Here is a 14,289-nt window from a genome sequence, read left to right as displayed (position 1 = left end):
CATCTGGTAAAAATGTACAACTCTTCAGGTTTTTGTTTAATCGGTTTGAGTTTTTTTTTATCTATCTCTTTTAACGTGCAATGGGAGCATTGATTAAAGTTGTGACATTAATAGAGCAAGCAACAAAGTTGCAGCAAATAAAACTACAACGAAATATTCCGTTAACCGACTTTCGATATAGCGCATGCCTGTATAATACTACAGTAACCCTAGATTAACGTGACATTTTTATAACATTATAGGCAGCATATTGTCATAAGGGAAAATTACACGATAATCCTTTAGCACTGTAAAACATATATTGTGTAACATCTTACTTTCAATATTTTAATTAATTTTCTTTCTATCATATATAAAACGCGAGCTTATAAAAAATATTTTTTCTCACGAATTCCGCATTAATTTTTCACAATTTTATTGTACATAATGAACGTATTACTATTGAAATATTATTAAAAAAATATTCATAATAAGCTCTTCCGTATATACTCTGTTTTATACCAAAAATAAAAGCAAAGAGATCAACACATTAGTTCGGTTTTTCATTTCCTGATTAATCTGTTAATCTGTTAAGTTTAATCTGATGATATAATGTAATAAAAATTGTACTTCTCTATCTACGACGATCACTAAACTGATGGTTTTATAATGAATAACTGTTGAAGTTATCATTATAAAACCATTAATTTAGTGATTAATCATAGCTAGAAAAACACAATTTTTACATTATCATTGAGTTAAGTGAGGTTAAGCCTAAATCAAGTTAAATGAAAAATCAGACCATAATCAAATAACGTTAAATCATTGTTAACCGTTCTCAAATATTAGCGAAATTTTGCTTTTAGCAATGTTCATGATTTTCCGAGTGATTTTCTGATCCAAACGAGGTCAGACTTTATGATGATAAGTATCGATAATTGTGATGGATTGACGGACATCGTGGGACGTTTTTACTGATAAAAGATGGTAAGATCGGATCGTCGCTTACCGTCGGATAACAATTAGGGGCTGCCGTGCATCCGATCCTTCGAAGATTCAACCTCCTCCACCTTGGGACACTTTAATCGGAGAATACCCCTTCTTATCTATCTTCTTACAGTCACAAATCACAATACAGCAGGCACTGAACTTAGCTTATACAGATACTATCCTTCCTTTCTCTTTATCACAGTAACAATCGAACGTCCGGGCCGTCGTGCGGGCGCACAGTTCGCGGCGTTTAATTAATTTACTCTTGGACAACACAAGTCGATGTACAACGGAAATAATAACGAACAACAACGGCTACGCTCGAGGTCGCTCGATCGAGCGAGCGTCGATCACATTGCTTTAGCACATACACCATAGAAATTTTGCCGATCTCTTATATGGCGGCACTTCACAGCCTCCGCCTCTCGCTCACGTGTGAACGAACGCTTCTGTCGAGATCGGGAATGGCACTACTCGATGACGATGTTCAACGACGATGTTCTCTCCCACGCGGGTTTGATGATCGTAAGCTCTCTCTCTCTCTCTCTCTCTCTCTCTCAAAATATCATTAATATTTAGAGGTTAGAGCAGAAATTCGCGCGGGGGCACAATTAACACGAGTGGCCGATTAGCGAGATCAATCAGGCACATCAAGATCACAGAATTCTCTAGTCCGTCGGAATGTCACCGCCAAGTACCACGTGACAATTATTATCGACAAGCTCGACAAGGCAACATCGAGTTGTCTCGCAACAATCCTTCGTGCGACGGACGATCGCGCGCGTTTTTTTTTTTTACGCGGGCAAAGGTAGTCCTTTCTCAAGAACGACCCTCATAGGGATTCCCCCTTTTGCACTTCGATGACTCCTGGTACGTGGTCCGGCTTTCTCGCTGTTGTGCGAGAGAATGAAAGAATAAAAAGGAGAGGGAGAGAGCGCGTTGGGACACACGGGACACCTCGGAGAAAAAGAAAGACGTGGCGCACGGTCGCACAGCCCACAACACGGCGATCCTTTCAGTAGCGCGGTCTCGCGCCGACTGCGAAGCTGTTAGCTGTGGCGGCTCGGAAGTTTCACCTTCGGCCGCGTTCGCCACCCTCCGTCCCTCTCTCCACGTGCGCGGGCCGGGGCAATCGGCATCCCCCACTGACTTTGGTGTGCCACGGACTTTAGGTCCCCTCCGCCGACGATGTTTAACCCGTGCCAGCTGGCCCCACCATCCAGCTATACGGCGGTACCCTCTCCGAACTCTGAAGACCGGTCCCCTCTCTTAGGCGTCGCGTCAGCCTAACCGAGAGCAATAGGCGCGAGGTACGCGCACGCACACTATCGCGCGTGGGTGCACGTATGAACGTTGAACCACGCCTATCTCCCTACCTCGTGCACGCGACCGACCAGTTCACGCTGTTTTTACTGGCGAAGTAGTCAAGGGTGACCGAGAGCGAGTACGACGTGCAGGGACGAGAGAGGGACCAGGGTTGCACGCGACATGTAGAATGAAGGAAGAGAGAGAGAGAGAGAGAGAGAGAGAGAGAAGAGAAAGAACTATCTTACTGGCGTCTCGCCGGGACTGCCCACGCGTCCAAGGGTGCGTGCACACGCACGCACAGGCATTTTGATAAGAAAGCTGGCGTTGCATGCGCTGTATAGCGCTTAAACTATCCTCGAATGACTTCACTGTTTCCAATAGATATAGCACAAATGGAAAAATTATCTTTTTATCAGACTTTTCTCTGAACAAGCATCGAAGAAACTTCGTTATCGTTAACGTCACCATTATAGTCATAATTTTTCTCAAAGGTTCAATAGATGTTCGATGACGTTTCAGGTACCAGTGTATTTCTACGGAAATGCTTAACGCACATTTTATTTTCATTTATTTATCATTTATTAAGGAATATGTATTTTATTCGATTTATCTTGTTAGTAGCATTCTTTCAAGCAAGTTGCTCGACAAATTTGGAACAAAATTCCGCTTCATTCCGCGAACGCAGAAACTTAAATATGGCCTTTTGGAAAGTTTCTGATAAAAATATCTGACGCGTTGTCCTCTCTTTGTACGACTTTTGTAAACAAATGCTCCTTGAAATATTGACACGTGGTCGAGGTTCTGGCCACACTTTAGACACGTGTCCACCATGTCGAGAGTACTCGCTAAGTGGCTGCTCGACCGTTTGAATTTTTTCTAGACGTTCATATTTGCCTTTTTCCTCTTTCTATTTTTTCTTTTTTTTTCTACCGAAGAAGCCGCCGCGAGGACCTAATGCCACATGGAGAACCGTGTAAAGCGCGGAATAAGTCGAAGTTGATTTATTTTTAGGAACTCGCGTGCCGCGAATACAAATTTAACGTTATCCGTTTCTTCCTCTCGCGTGTAATACGCGAAATTATTATCACGTAAAATAAAGTACGTAACAATGAATTCGTTTGATGGTTTATCACTCGCTTATATAAATAGCGATTGGCGAGCAGTCAAATACGGTTTGCCATTACGGATTCTCGTAGAAAATCACTATTATGTAATTTACTATCGCTATTAGATGATTTATGATCCATCGCGCAAATCTGATAGTGATTTGTCGGCACTAATAGCTCCACAGAGACGAGGTCAATATTCTCGTGTGAACTGTGACAATATACCACGTTCGAAATTACTAATCGCGAATTTATCTCATTTTAGCAATGCTCGTATGATCGAGTGGTATATAATGTGATAGTAAGTTTATAGACTAAAACTGAAATCATAATATACATATACATATATATATATATATATTTTTTTTTTTCTTTTATAGCGTTTTCGGTCCGAGCAGATTTGCACCGACCTGGGTTGAATTAATAACATTACGTGTTTTACTATATTGGTTGACGTTACATGCTTTACCAAGAGTATATAACGTCATTAATCCAACTCAGATCGGCGCAAATTCGCTCGGGCCGAAAACGCTATTATTCTCACTGTCCTTTTACGTTGTAATTATTACAAATTGATAGATTAGAAGCTCAGGCTGGGCTATCGCTTATTGGAATAATTGCGCGGTCCACGTCATTAGCCTTAATGAGCTCGGGTCGAGTCTAACGCCTCTTAGAAACCGTTGCACTTTCGAAACGATCCACACGGCATTTTCTCTATAGTGCGTATGCCCACGCATCTCGTCGCCAGTCGGTCCGTAAAATCTAACGTAATTACAGGTTGATGCGTGCGACACAACGCGTGTACAACATATATAGATCGTCATATATCTCGTTGTTCTCTGATCTCTTTGTCAGGTACAAAGTGACTGATGCAATTTACGTTATCTTGATTGCCACTTTCTCGATTCGATGCCTACGTAATGTTTCTCGATTAGGAAAACGCAATAAGATAGACACCATGAATGTTCATTAGGAAATAATGAATCTATATTTATTGTATCTTTGACAGTTATATTTTCTATTAATAAAATTCTAAAGGATAGATCTGAGTGAAAGATTTAGAAGTGTACATCAATCACTAACAATGATATTCAAGTTTTACAATTGCTAGTTTGTTGAGCGTATTAAATACAATTTTGAAAATAACTATTTCTTTCTGCATTTTTGTTGCAAATTCATTTTTTATTTCTATTAATAGGTTATTTATATTAATGTTATCATATCCATAATATATTTATTTATGATTACAATTTTTAGTTCGATTATAAATGTCGTAGAATAAGGTAGAATAAGATAGAATAAGGTAGATTTTCCGTATTTTTTTCAATGTACTTTCCGGAAAGGCAGAAAACGGTCATTGACTTGTGTTAACGTAAAAAGACTACACTTCCTTTTCTTTTTTTTACGCGCGACTTTCACGTCACATCGCACAAACCACGCGTGCGTATGTACGCGCATTGTGACGTACGCCTTTCGGGCTTTGCACCTGGGTGTATACCCACCTTTCCCGCAAGAAAAAGATCCTTACCTAAAGGCACGCACGAGATGATCCAGCTGTTTGATCTCCGCCATGCGCTCCCTTTTTAGGGAGCTCGTGCGCGTTACGTTAGGATTTCGTAACGGCATCTGCGTTTACAGAATCTTCGCGCTCATAATATCGCGTTATATCAGATTTTGCTAATCTCTTGTGCGACAAGAGAACACGGTAACGGTAACAGATCTAAACCTCCATCGTTTTACACGCTACATCATAGAAATATGCTTAAGGAATATGATTTCCTAAATTCTAGATTTAATGAATTATTAATATTAACAAGAAATAATTTTTTATTACTTATAAAATCGTAATACCTCGCAAAAATTCAAAATAGTGCTATTAATTATCTTTGCATTTCACTAATTTCAAGTACGGCTTCAAATCAGCTGCTTAGCTGTCGACGCTTATTGTGTAGCTGATATCGAATATTACAATATTTCTATCTTATTTGTATTTAAAGTTAAGTTACACTCAATAAAGTTATTAAAATAAAATAAAAATAAATAAATAAATAATAAATTTCTTAATCTTAAAATGCTGTCGATATACGTAATTTTACATACAAATGAGCGAAGTCATTGAACTTGACTCCAAGTTAAGCATTCAGTAATCGTTATAATTATTACTGAAAACTTAGCTCAGCACTTTTATGTATAAATGACTTTGCTCACTTGTACGTAAAATTTGTATTGATTTATGTATTGATAGCATTTTAGGGTTGATTAAATAAATTTAATCTCATTTTTGTGATAATATGTAAGAATAATTTTTAAGAAAATGTTTTTTTCGAGCATTTATTTCACATGATTCCGGTTGTGCACAAATTCGCGTGGCTCGCGACGAAAGGAGTGTCCGCGAAGGATTCCTATATGGGTAGGAGAGAAAGGACCATGGCCTGAGCCGAACAAATCCCGAAATAAATGTCATCGTGTATCATCGCGGTAACGTAATCCCGGATCGCGAAGACAAATGGCTGCGGAATACGATACGATGCACCGCGGTCGGTCGTCCGAGATGAGGAGCCTTCTCGTTTCTCGTATTTACATATCGCGACGAAGGAAGGTTCGTAGGGAGGTGTTCGTCCTTTTCCGAGAGGTAAGAGAAGATACGATACTTTGGGAGATGAACAGAGTGAGACGTGTACGTCTCCAGTAGTATATGATCGACGAAAGACGAACGGTGACTTCTCTTCCAGAAATCATACAGGATCGGATTCGTATCTCGAGATTGAGCATTTTTTTTCGCGTTATCATTTTGTGTATAGTTATTTAATTGATGTGTAATGGATTGTAATAATTCAATTACAATTAGTGAAACTGAGAACCTAAATTAATTTTTTACCATGAAAAGCACAGTTTTATTTGTTTCAGATTGCACAAGGAGAAACAAAAAGAATTTTATTAAACAATATAATTGTTATAGCATGTCGGAATTCGATCGAATTTTGATTGAAAAAAATACCTTTTGCATGAAGAAATATTTTGCGCATCTATTATCACCATAAGTTTAACTATTATATTATTATACTATATTAAAGAGTCCAAATATTAATTTTTCTGCTGTAATATAATATTTTTTTAACAAGTTGTTAATAATTAAACAATAATTAAAAATTTAGTACTTACTGATATTTATTGAGTTTTACACAATAATAAACATCTATTTTCACACAAAAAGCACAATTTTGTTGAAGTCTCTGAAAATTCAATTAGATGCAGAAAATAATTCTGTTGGACTATCAAAATAATTACATAGGACATTCAAATTGATACACTGTAAAAAATAAAATGTTAATTTTAACTTAAAGACGTATAGTGGACTTTCTGCAAAAATGTTAAAATTAACATTTTTTTGTATCAATTTTAACATTTCTTTAAGTTATTTTTAAGTTAAAATTAACATTTTATTTTTTTACTGTATAGCTGTAGAATATAAATCTTTTTTATAAGTCATGAACTTTTTACATAATTTATTTTAATAATCCAACAAAATTATTTTCAAATCTATATCTAATTAAATTTTTTAAATATTTCAACAAAATCCTTTCGCACATGCATTGTAGAAAAATAAATCTCGTTTTTAAATATGTTATTGTTATTAAAGGGTTGAAATCTTGTAGCCGACATTTTAGCTCTGTGCAAGGATTTATACCGGCCCTGAAGAAGGAAAAACAAATCAAACGGTCGGTCATGCGTCAAGATTTTAAGCAAACACGTGCAGGTACGTACGCGCGAGCGCGCGTTCATGTGCCAGCACGCAACTGAGCATGCACGACTATACGGGTATTAAAAAAGCGCGCGCGTTTGCTCTGTCTCGAAGACCTCTTCGCGGGCACGTACGACTCGAAGAGAGGAGTCTTGCTCCGAGAACTCTCCTCCCGATTTAGCCAGCCGTGTCACCGCCTCTGCTCACCTTTGGAAGGTCTCTCTTCAAGGTTGAAAGTCTAACGACCGTCCCGTCGATTTGTCATCCATGATCGAACAGATAAGGGGATTACATGTCGATTTATCTAAATTCCCACTTTCGATCGCTTTCGTCGGAAGAAAATATTCGAATCGAATGCACTCTCATTTTGATGTATATAAAAACGAGTAAAAATTCAAAAAATAAGTACCGAAGAGATGTTTTATACAAGGCAATTTTAAAGTTCTTCATAATGTATTTTGCTGTCGCTAAAAAGAAAACCTACTTAAATCAGTTTTTCAGAACTTAATTTTAGTTAGACAATTATTATTCCGTAATGTTACATATGATTACATATAATTTATATTATTTCATTCAGTTAGAAATACAAATTATTGGAAATATTCTATAATTATTAATTCAATTAATTTAGAGTGACTATATTACAGTAAATTTTTTTGTTAGAAATGCAACACACACGTTCATCTAAATATAATTTAACGTTTAAAATATTCGTGGAATAAACTTGTAAAGTAATATAATCGGAAGGTCGAGCGCCGCTTGGGAATCATAAATATACGGATTAATATACGCGGGCCATAGAAGTAAAGAGGACAGAGGAAACTTAATGCCTGCATCATGAAAGTGGCACACGGAATACAGAAGTAATTTACACGATCCACCTACGATACAACAACTCGCTAGCGCAACAGGTTCCCAAACGTGGCGAAGCGGAACACCAAGAATTCGAGCGTGAATTATGACGTTGGCTTTCCTAATGCACTCTAATACGATCGTGACTGGTCCCGTTTGTAGGAAAGGGGATAGGTCGGTAGGGAAACACATTACGGAGGAAAACGAATAATTTATCGGGCGCGGCGACCATTTTTCCACGCAATCTTCCATCACGAGCGCCAGAAGAGGGACAGAGAAAAAGAGAGAAAGAGAGAGAGAGAGAGAGAGAGAGAGAGAGAGAAAAAAGAGAAGGCTTGGTGAGATGTGTGTGGAGAACGAGGAGCGGAGTGGAAAGCGTAGGCGGGGCGCATACCAGAGGCACCTGCTCATTTACTTTGCGCCGGTCGGCTGTAGCCGGTGTAGAGAGGGAATCCTCATTAGGATTTGCCCCTACCATGCCACTGCCGCTGCTTGAGTGTGTTTCTACCGCAGAATGAGGATAGAGAGAAAAAGAGAGAGAGAGAGAGAGAGAGAGAGAGAGAGAGAGAGAGAGAGAGAACACGATTTATTCCTGAGGAGATATATTCCTGGTAAATCTAGATGTGAATACGTTTTTACAGGATTGTAACATCAGTTATGTAAAGATAAATAATGGCTCAGTGAGTAAGAAATCATATGGACGGGTTCTTTTTATGAAGGACACTTCCGTCATTGCAAAGATTAATTGCGAGAGTGGAATTTTAAAGAATACGTGATGATAACAAAGTGATAGAGATGAGTAAAGATATTTGTCATACTCTCTGAACTCTTGTTAAGTAGTTTAATTTAAAGACAGTGAGTTAGAGTAATATTGAACATTAGATTAAATATGAAAGCAAATAAGTAGAATGTATAATAAAACAAAGATTTCACAAAATTCTATTATACCAGTCTTTTCTTATAAATAAATGAGATATGACAACGATTATGTTTTAATAAACAACAGTTTTAACAAAATATTGAAATACAATCAGAATGAACAATTGAAGGCATATAAGAATGTTTTGAATTACTTTAGTTGTGGGGATTGTGTGATCATCAATCAGTGATTTTCTCTTTGAATTATAAAATCTTTTTTTCTTTGTCATACAACATTTTTTAATGCCTAAAGAGATTTGCAAGGCGACGAAGAGAGGTTGTTCGAGTATGAAGAGAGATTACAGAGGGCCCCAGCACGTGGAAGAACGAGAGAAATTGATGAGAGAGAGAGAGAAAAATAGTGAAACCGCAGCACCCTCCATATACTGCCATAGGCGTGCGACGCAGGGCGGAAAGGGGAGCCTGGTAGGACCCCGTGTAAGATCTCACATAAAGATCGTCGTCCGCACACAATAATAGCCCTCGGGCTTGGCTGCCTGTCCTGTCGCCCGTATTCCCCGTGACCTCGTCGGCGACCGTTATGACGAGACGCTCGCTGTTGCAGCTTGCCGTACTCCGCGTGTAAACCACGCGTGTATTTGCCTTTTAGGCCCTCTCCGCCCCCTCACTGTATTCACGAGACAATGGTACAGGAACAACGAAGCCGCAGGGGTGCAATGTAGCCCTCTGTGCGACGTAGCTATCTCAATTTGTATCTTTCGCGAGAGAGGTGCGCAATGCCGAGTCGCCCGTCATGTTGCGTTACGTCTACTTCTACTAGGAATTGAAGGATCCGCGAAGATAATTATGGCCTTGTAAGATCCTCATCGCGATATTAATGCTCTGAGAGAGAGAGAGAGAGAGAGAGAGAGAGAGAAAGAGAGAAAGAGAGAAAGAGAAGAAAATAGAATTTAAGCGATTTAAATTTGGGTGAACTCTCCAAGAAACTATAAAGATCTAACTATAAAAAAATGTAAACATTTAAAAATTGTAAGCGTACCTAAAATTTAAAATAAATCTAATGTATAAAAATATTAAAAGTAGTACTACAACTACAGAACGTTAAGAAGTCACAGATACTAGTATTTAGAGATAAATTAGAGAGACACTAGTATTTAGAGATAAGTTAGAGAGACAGTTCAATTTTCTTTAACAAAAGATTACAACTTTTCCCATGTCGAATTAGTCTGCGTGATCAAGAAGGATCTCAAAATGTATTTTAGAAATATGTTTTTGAAAGAAAGAAGCTTTTTTCTGGTAAGTTTGAACGGCAACATATGTGTGTATCGCGTGAGTGCACTACAATTCTTTTCGGAAATAGTGTAGGTATCCCGCGACGTGACGATATACGTTGACAGAATTGACGCGTAATTGTACGCTATATACTGTTGCTTTGCGGGCCATAATGAAGCCTTATTATTAACCATCGCCCGCGGCAGATCGCGCCGATGGTTTCACACGCTGCGAGAGTCCTCCTTTCAGCATGCGCCTGGGCGCGCGAAACCTTTATCGCTCTTTTGAAAGAATATCGAGCTCTCCTTTCGAGACGTGAAAAGAGAAGTCGGGCTCCAAAGAAACCTGAATTGGTTCACCACCGCCATACTGGCGATAGTGTCCAATAGTGACGCGTCATGCGAGCACGCTGATATTATGACGTAGAATGAACGTTTAGCATAAAACATCGCAATATGCTAAATTTAAAAAAAAAGAATCATTCGTTATTTCGTATTTTTTTGCGACTTTCTATAATTCTACATACACGTATTTTTTATAATGCAAATAAATAAATATATTTCATAGATGGAAGATTCTTTTTGGATAATAATGTCATTTTTGATGACTTAATATTAAAATTGAAAAGCTTTTTTTATCAAATATTAAAAGATATAGACATTACATCGCGACTTTTAGACGGCTTTTTTCACAAAATATTAGAGAATATTTTCACGATAAATTTGTTACTTTCTCGTAAATCTTCACAATTGATACACAATAATAATTATAATATAAATAGCCAATATGTGTCTTATATAAAATAATTGTGTAGTAATATTAGTGGATGGAGAATGATATATATATATATATATATATATGTATAAAATATGTTAGATATATATAAAATGTTTATATTCTGAAATTTTAGAGAGAAATTCTTACGACATTATTGCTTCGCGGATCGTTTTCATGCGAGACTTGTCTTGGCTGTTATGTAATTAGATGGACGGATTTAGTGTTCCGAGAACTGATGAGAGACCATCGCCATTCCCGGACTACTCCATGACTAAACGATATGTAACAAAAATTATGAGCCTTAAAATGTCTTATTAATCGCATTACTAGCCTGTTGCTTTTGTTCTTCAATTAGCGTAGATATTCTGATAGATATTCTGAATGTGATGTTCTAATGAATTTTATCCAAGTTTAAAATGATATAGAAATAATATTTGGATGATTGAATATTTAAAAAAATAAAAAATTTATATTGCTATAATCTCTCTCTCTCTCTCTCTCTCTCTCTCTCTCTCTCTCTCTTCTAATTTATACATATATAATACTTCTCCTTTAATTAACTTAATTTTAATTACAGATTTCTAAATAAGAAAAGAATAATATGAAGTGTGTAATAACATGAAGACTAATGAAATATTAGACTTTTATTCGTTTTAACAAATGTATGTTTGTAGGAAGTATTATATATGAATAAATGTGAGAAATATATGTATACATTCAATCTTGCAACAAAAAAACAAAAATATAAATATTTGAAAATTTTGATATTCAACAATTCTTAAATTTTATGGATGTAAATGAATGAAAAATGAGAACATCTAATATAGTAAAAGATAAGAAAAGAGAGTTTCTTGTATTGGTTAAATTAGGAAATTATAAATTTATGACCATACAGCGATGACACGCCTCTCAAGGAAAAAAGCTTGACCTGGTGTTAGAAAGATTTATGCTCCTTCAGTTGATTTCCATCATTCTTCTTTTCTCTCTTTTTCTATTGCGGGTGGACATCCCATGATCTTTACAGTTCTTTGAACGGTGATGTCCGTTGCAATTTCAAGGTGCATAGCTTGTGAACCATTGTCCTTAAATGAAAATAGGAACAACGGGTGGTCTATTTTCGTTGGTCCATTGCTCTTCTATCCTCTCTAATCTATCCCGAAAGAAAAGTCAAAGTTTCTAAAAAGCTTCCGAATCTTTGCTACCGAGTTTACAAGAAGCAGTGAAAGCAATCCCCTGTAGGGTTCTGAAGGGCGTGCTAACGTTCTAAAAGATAATATTCTTTTTCTGATTTATGTAAGGGCGGTTCCGCACGTTAAATGTCTGTTTGTCTGCGAACCTCTGACAAATTGGCACTTACTATTGGAAAGTCGGATTTTCTTTGAAGAAAAAGGAAAATGGAAACACAGTTGGATGAACTTTTAGAGTGTAGAGCGACGGGATGTATGTCAACTTGCGGTTCTATGACAGATTTGACAAACCATTGTGTTGTGTTTTTTATGGTTGTTTTTCAATTTGCTTATTATCTCTAATACTATTGAATTTAATATGTTAAATTGATTTATTTTCGTTTTTTTAACTATTTCTTTATGAAAGAAATGTAAACTTTGTGTGTTATTAAAATATTTGATATTTAAAATTACATCGGATTAAAATAAATTTTTATTTTGTTAAGCAAAAAAAAAACGTGATCAAGGAATCGATAAATAAAACTTGCAAAAACTGTTCATCAACTCCCTGTGTTTTATACACTTGCCTACATATTCTGTAATTATATAGTTGCAGTTATAAAACTAAATTTATCTGCAATATATATATATATACATCCTTTGGCAAAAAAATATCCTCCTTGCCTCCGTCATCGTATTAAAAAAAACATCAAAGTTTCAAGAGGTATATAACGAATTACACGCTGAAAGCAGAAACATCGTACCCAATCTTTACTACTGTTCCCTGTTCTATTATTTCGCACTGATTAGCCGTTTTAAGTTCGGGAGGCCTCGTAAGGCCCTGTCGAAAGGCAACGGACGTTATAACTTCCTGATGTGTGGCGTGATAAAAAAGTGTGAAAGAAAGCGAGACGGCGGCTGAATCAGTACTAGCGCTACTTTGATCGAATTCGGGTCACAAAGAGCTCGCTTCGTCACCGGTTGAATAGCCCTGGCTACAAGGAGGTTGGATTAGGTGAGGCTAAGTTACGAGGGTGGAGGGGCCCTAGCAGCAAGACGGCGTCTTGAATGGGGCACGTGCTACCATCGTCGTGATCTTTGGGCCTTACGTCTGGCGATCTGTCTCTCTCTCTCTCTCTCTCTCTCTCTTCCGTTTGTCCGTTTGCCCGTCCATCTGATCGTCTAGAGACGGATCTAGGTCTAGACTAGGGAACTCCTTGATGTTTCTTTTGGCTCGGCTCGCCAGCTGCTCCGCCAAAGTTGCGATTCCTTCGGCACGTGTCTCTCTCTTACATGTATGAATCTTTTTATATATAAACTAAGCCATCCTCTTGACAATAATGATCATCACGGATACATAGCATTACGATTTTGCTTTTTGATTACGATGCGATTCGGTATCTTACGCATTTCGAAATATACAAGAAATTAATAATCTCTGTAATGAATATTGTCCGATGAAAATTAGAAATGTAAAAACAACATATTGATTTGATTATTACAAAAGAGAACAAATAAGGAGCATATTTTTTTTAGAATCAGTGAAAACATTTCCTTCGCTTTTATTACATTTTTAAATAATTAAATAATAATCTAAGTAGAATACAATTAAAATTGTTTATGGAAGACACTTTTTCAATGTATTATCTTATTTTACATTACATGACTTTATTTACAATAATTTATTCTCTTATCACGTATCTAAAATTTTTAAATGTAAGAGCGTTATTATTTTAGTGCTTTTTGTTAATATAAATTTCAAGGATTACAAATATTTCGTATCAAAACTTGATTTACTTTAAGATGCATCGATTTATCGAAAGATGGCGGAATCGTAAGTCTGTACACTCTAAATTTCTTGCAGTGAAATCTCACTCCAAGAGAATGAAAATATCACTCTTGAAGATAAATGAAAATATTTCATTTTTAGAAAAAGAATGAAAATTGGGTGGTTGTATTCTCATTTTCTTGAAGTGAGATTTCACTGCAAGAAATTTAGAGTGTAATGCGAGAAGAAAAAGTCGTGGGAGGGTGCTCGCGTGCCAGGACACAAATGCGTGCGCACTACGCATCTGTCTCCTTTAGGGCAAACGCATACACGCACACGCGTTGTTCACGCGCATATGATCGCTACGCGAAATGTATTTATACGTATGACGTGTGTACGTAATCCAGCCCTTAGGCATCCGTATGTATGTGCAGGCGTGCATGCGTGCGC

General features: G+C 37.1%; 1 protein-coding gene across 1 annotated transcript in view; it reads right to left on the bottom strand.

Moving 5' to 3' along the window:
- Positions 1–14,289, bottom strand: part of LOC108686499 — a 101,963-nt gene that overhangs the window by 49,008 nt on the left and 38,666 nt on the right. The window lies entirely within an intron of this gene.

Source organism: Atta colombica, unplaced genomic scaffold (genome assembly GCF_001594045.1).
Source record: "Atta colombica isolate Treedump-2 unplaced genomic scaffold, Acol1.0 scaffold187, whole genome shotgun sequence".
Classification (NCBI taxonomy): Eukaryota; Metazoa; Arthropoda; class Insecta; order Hymenoptera; family Formicidae; genus Atta; species Atta colombica.
This window is presented reverse-complemented; position numbering and strand designations above follow the sequence as displayed.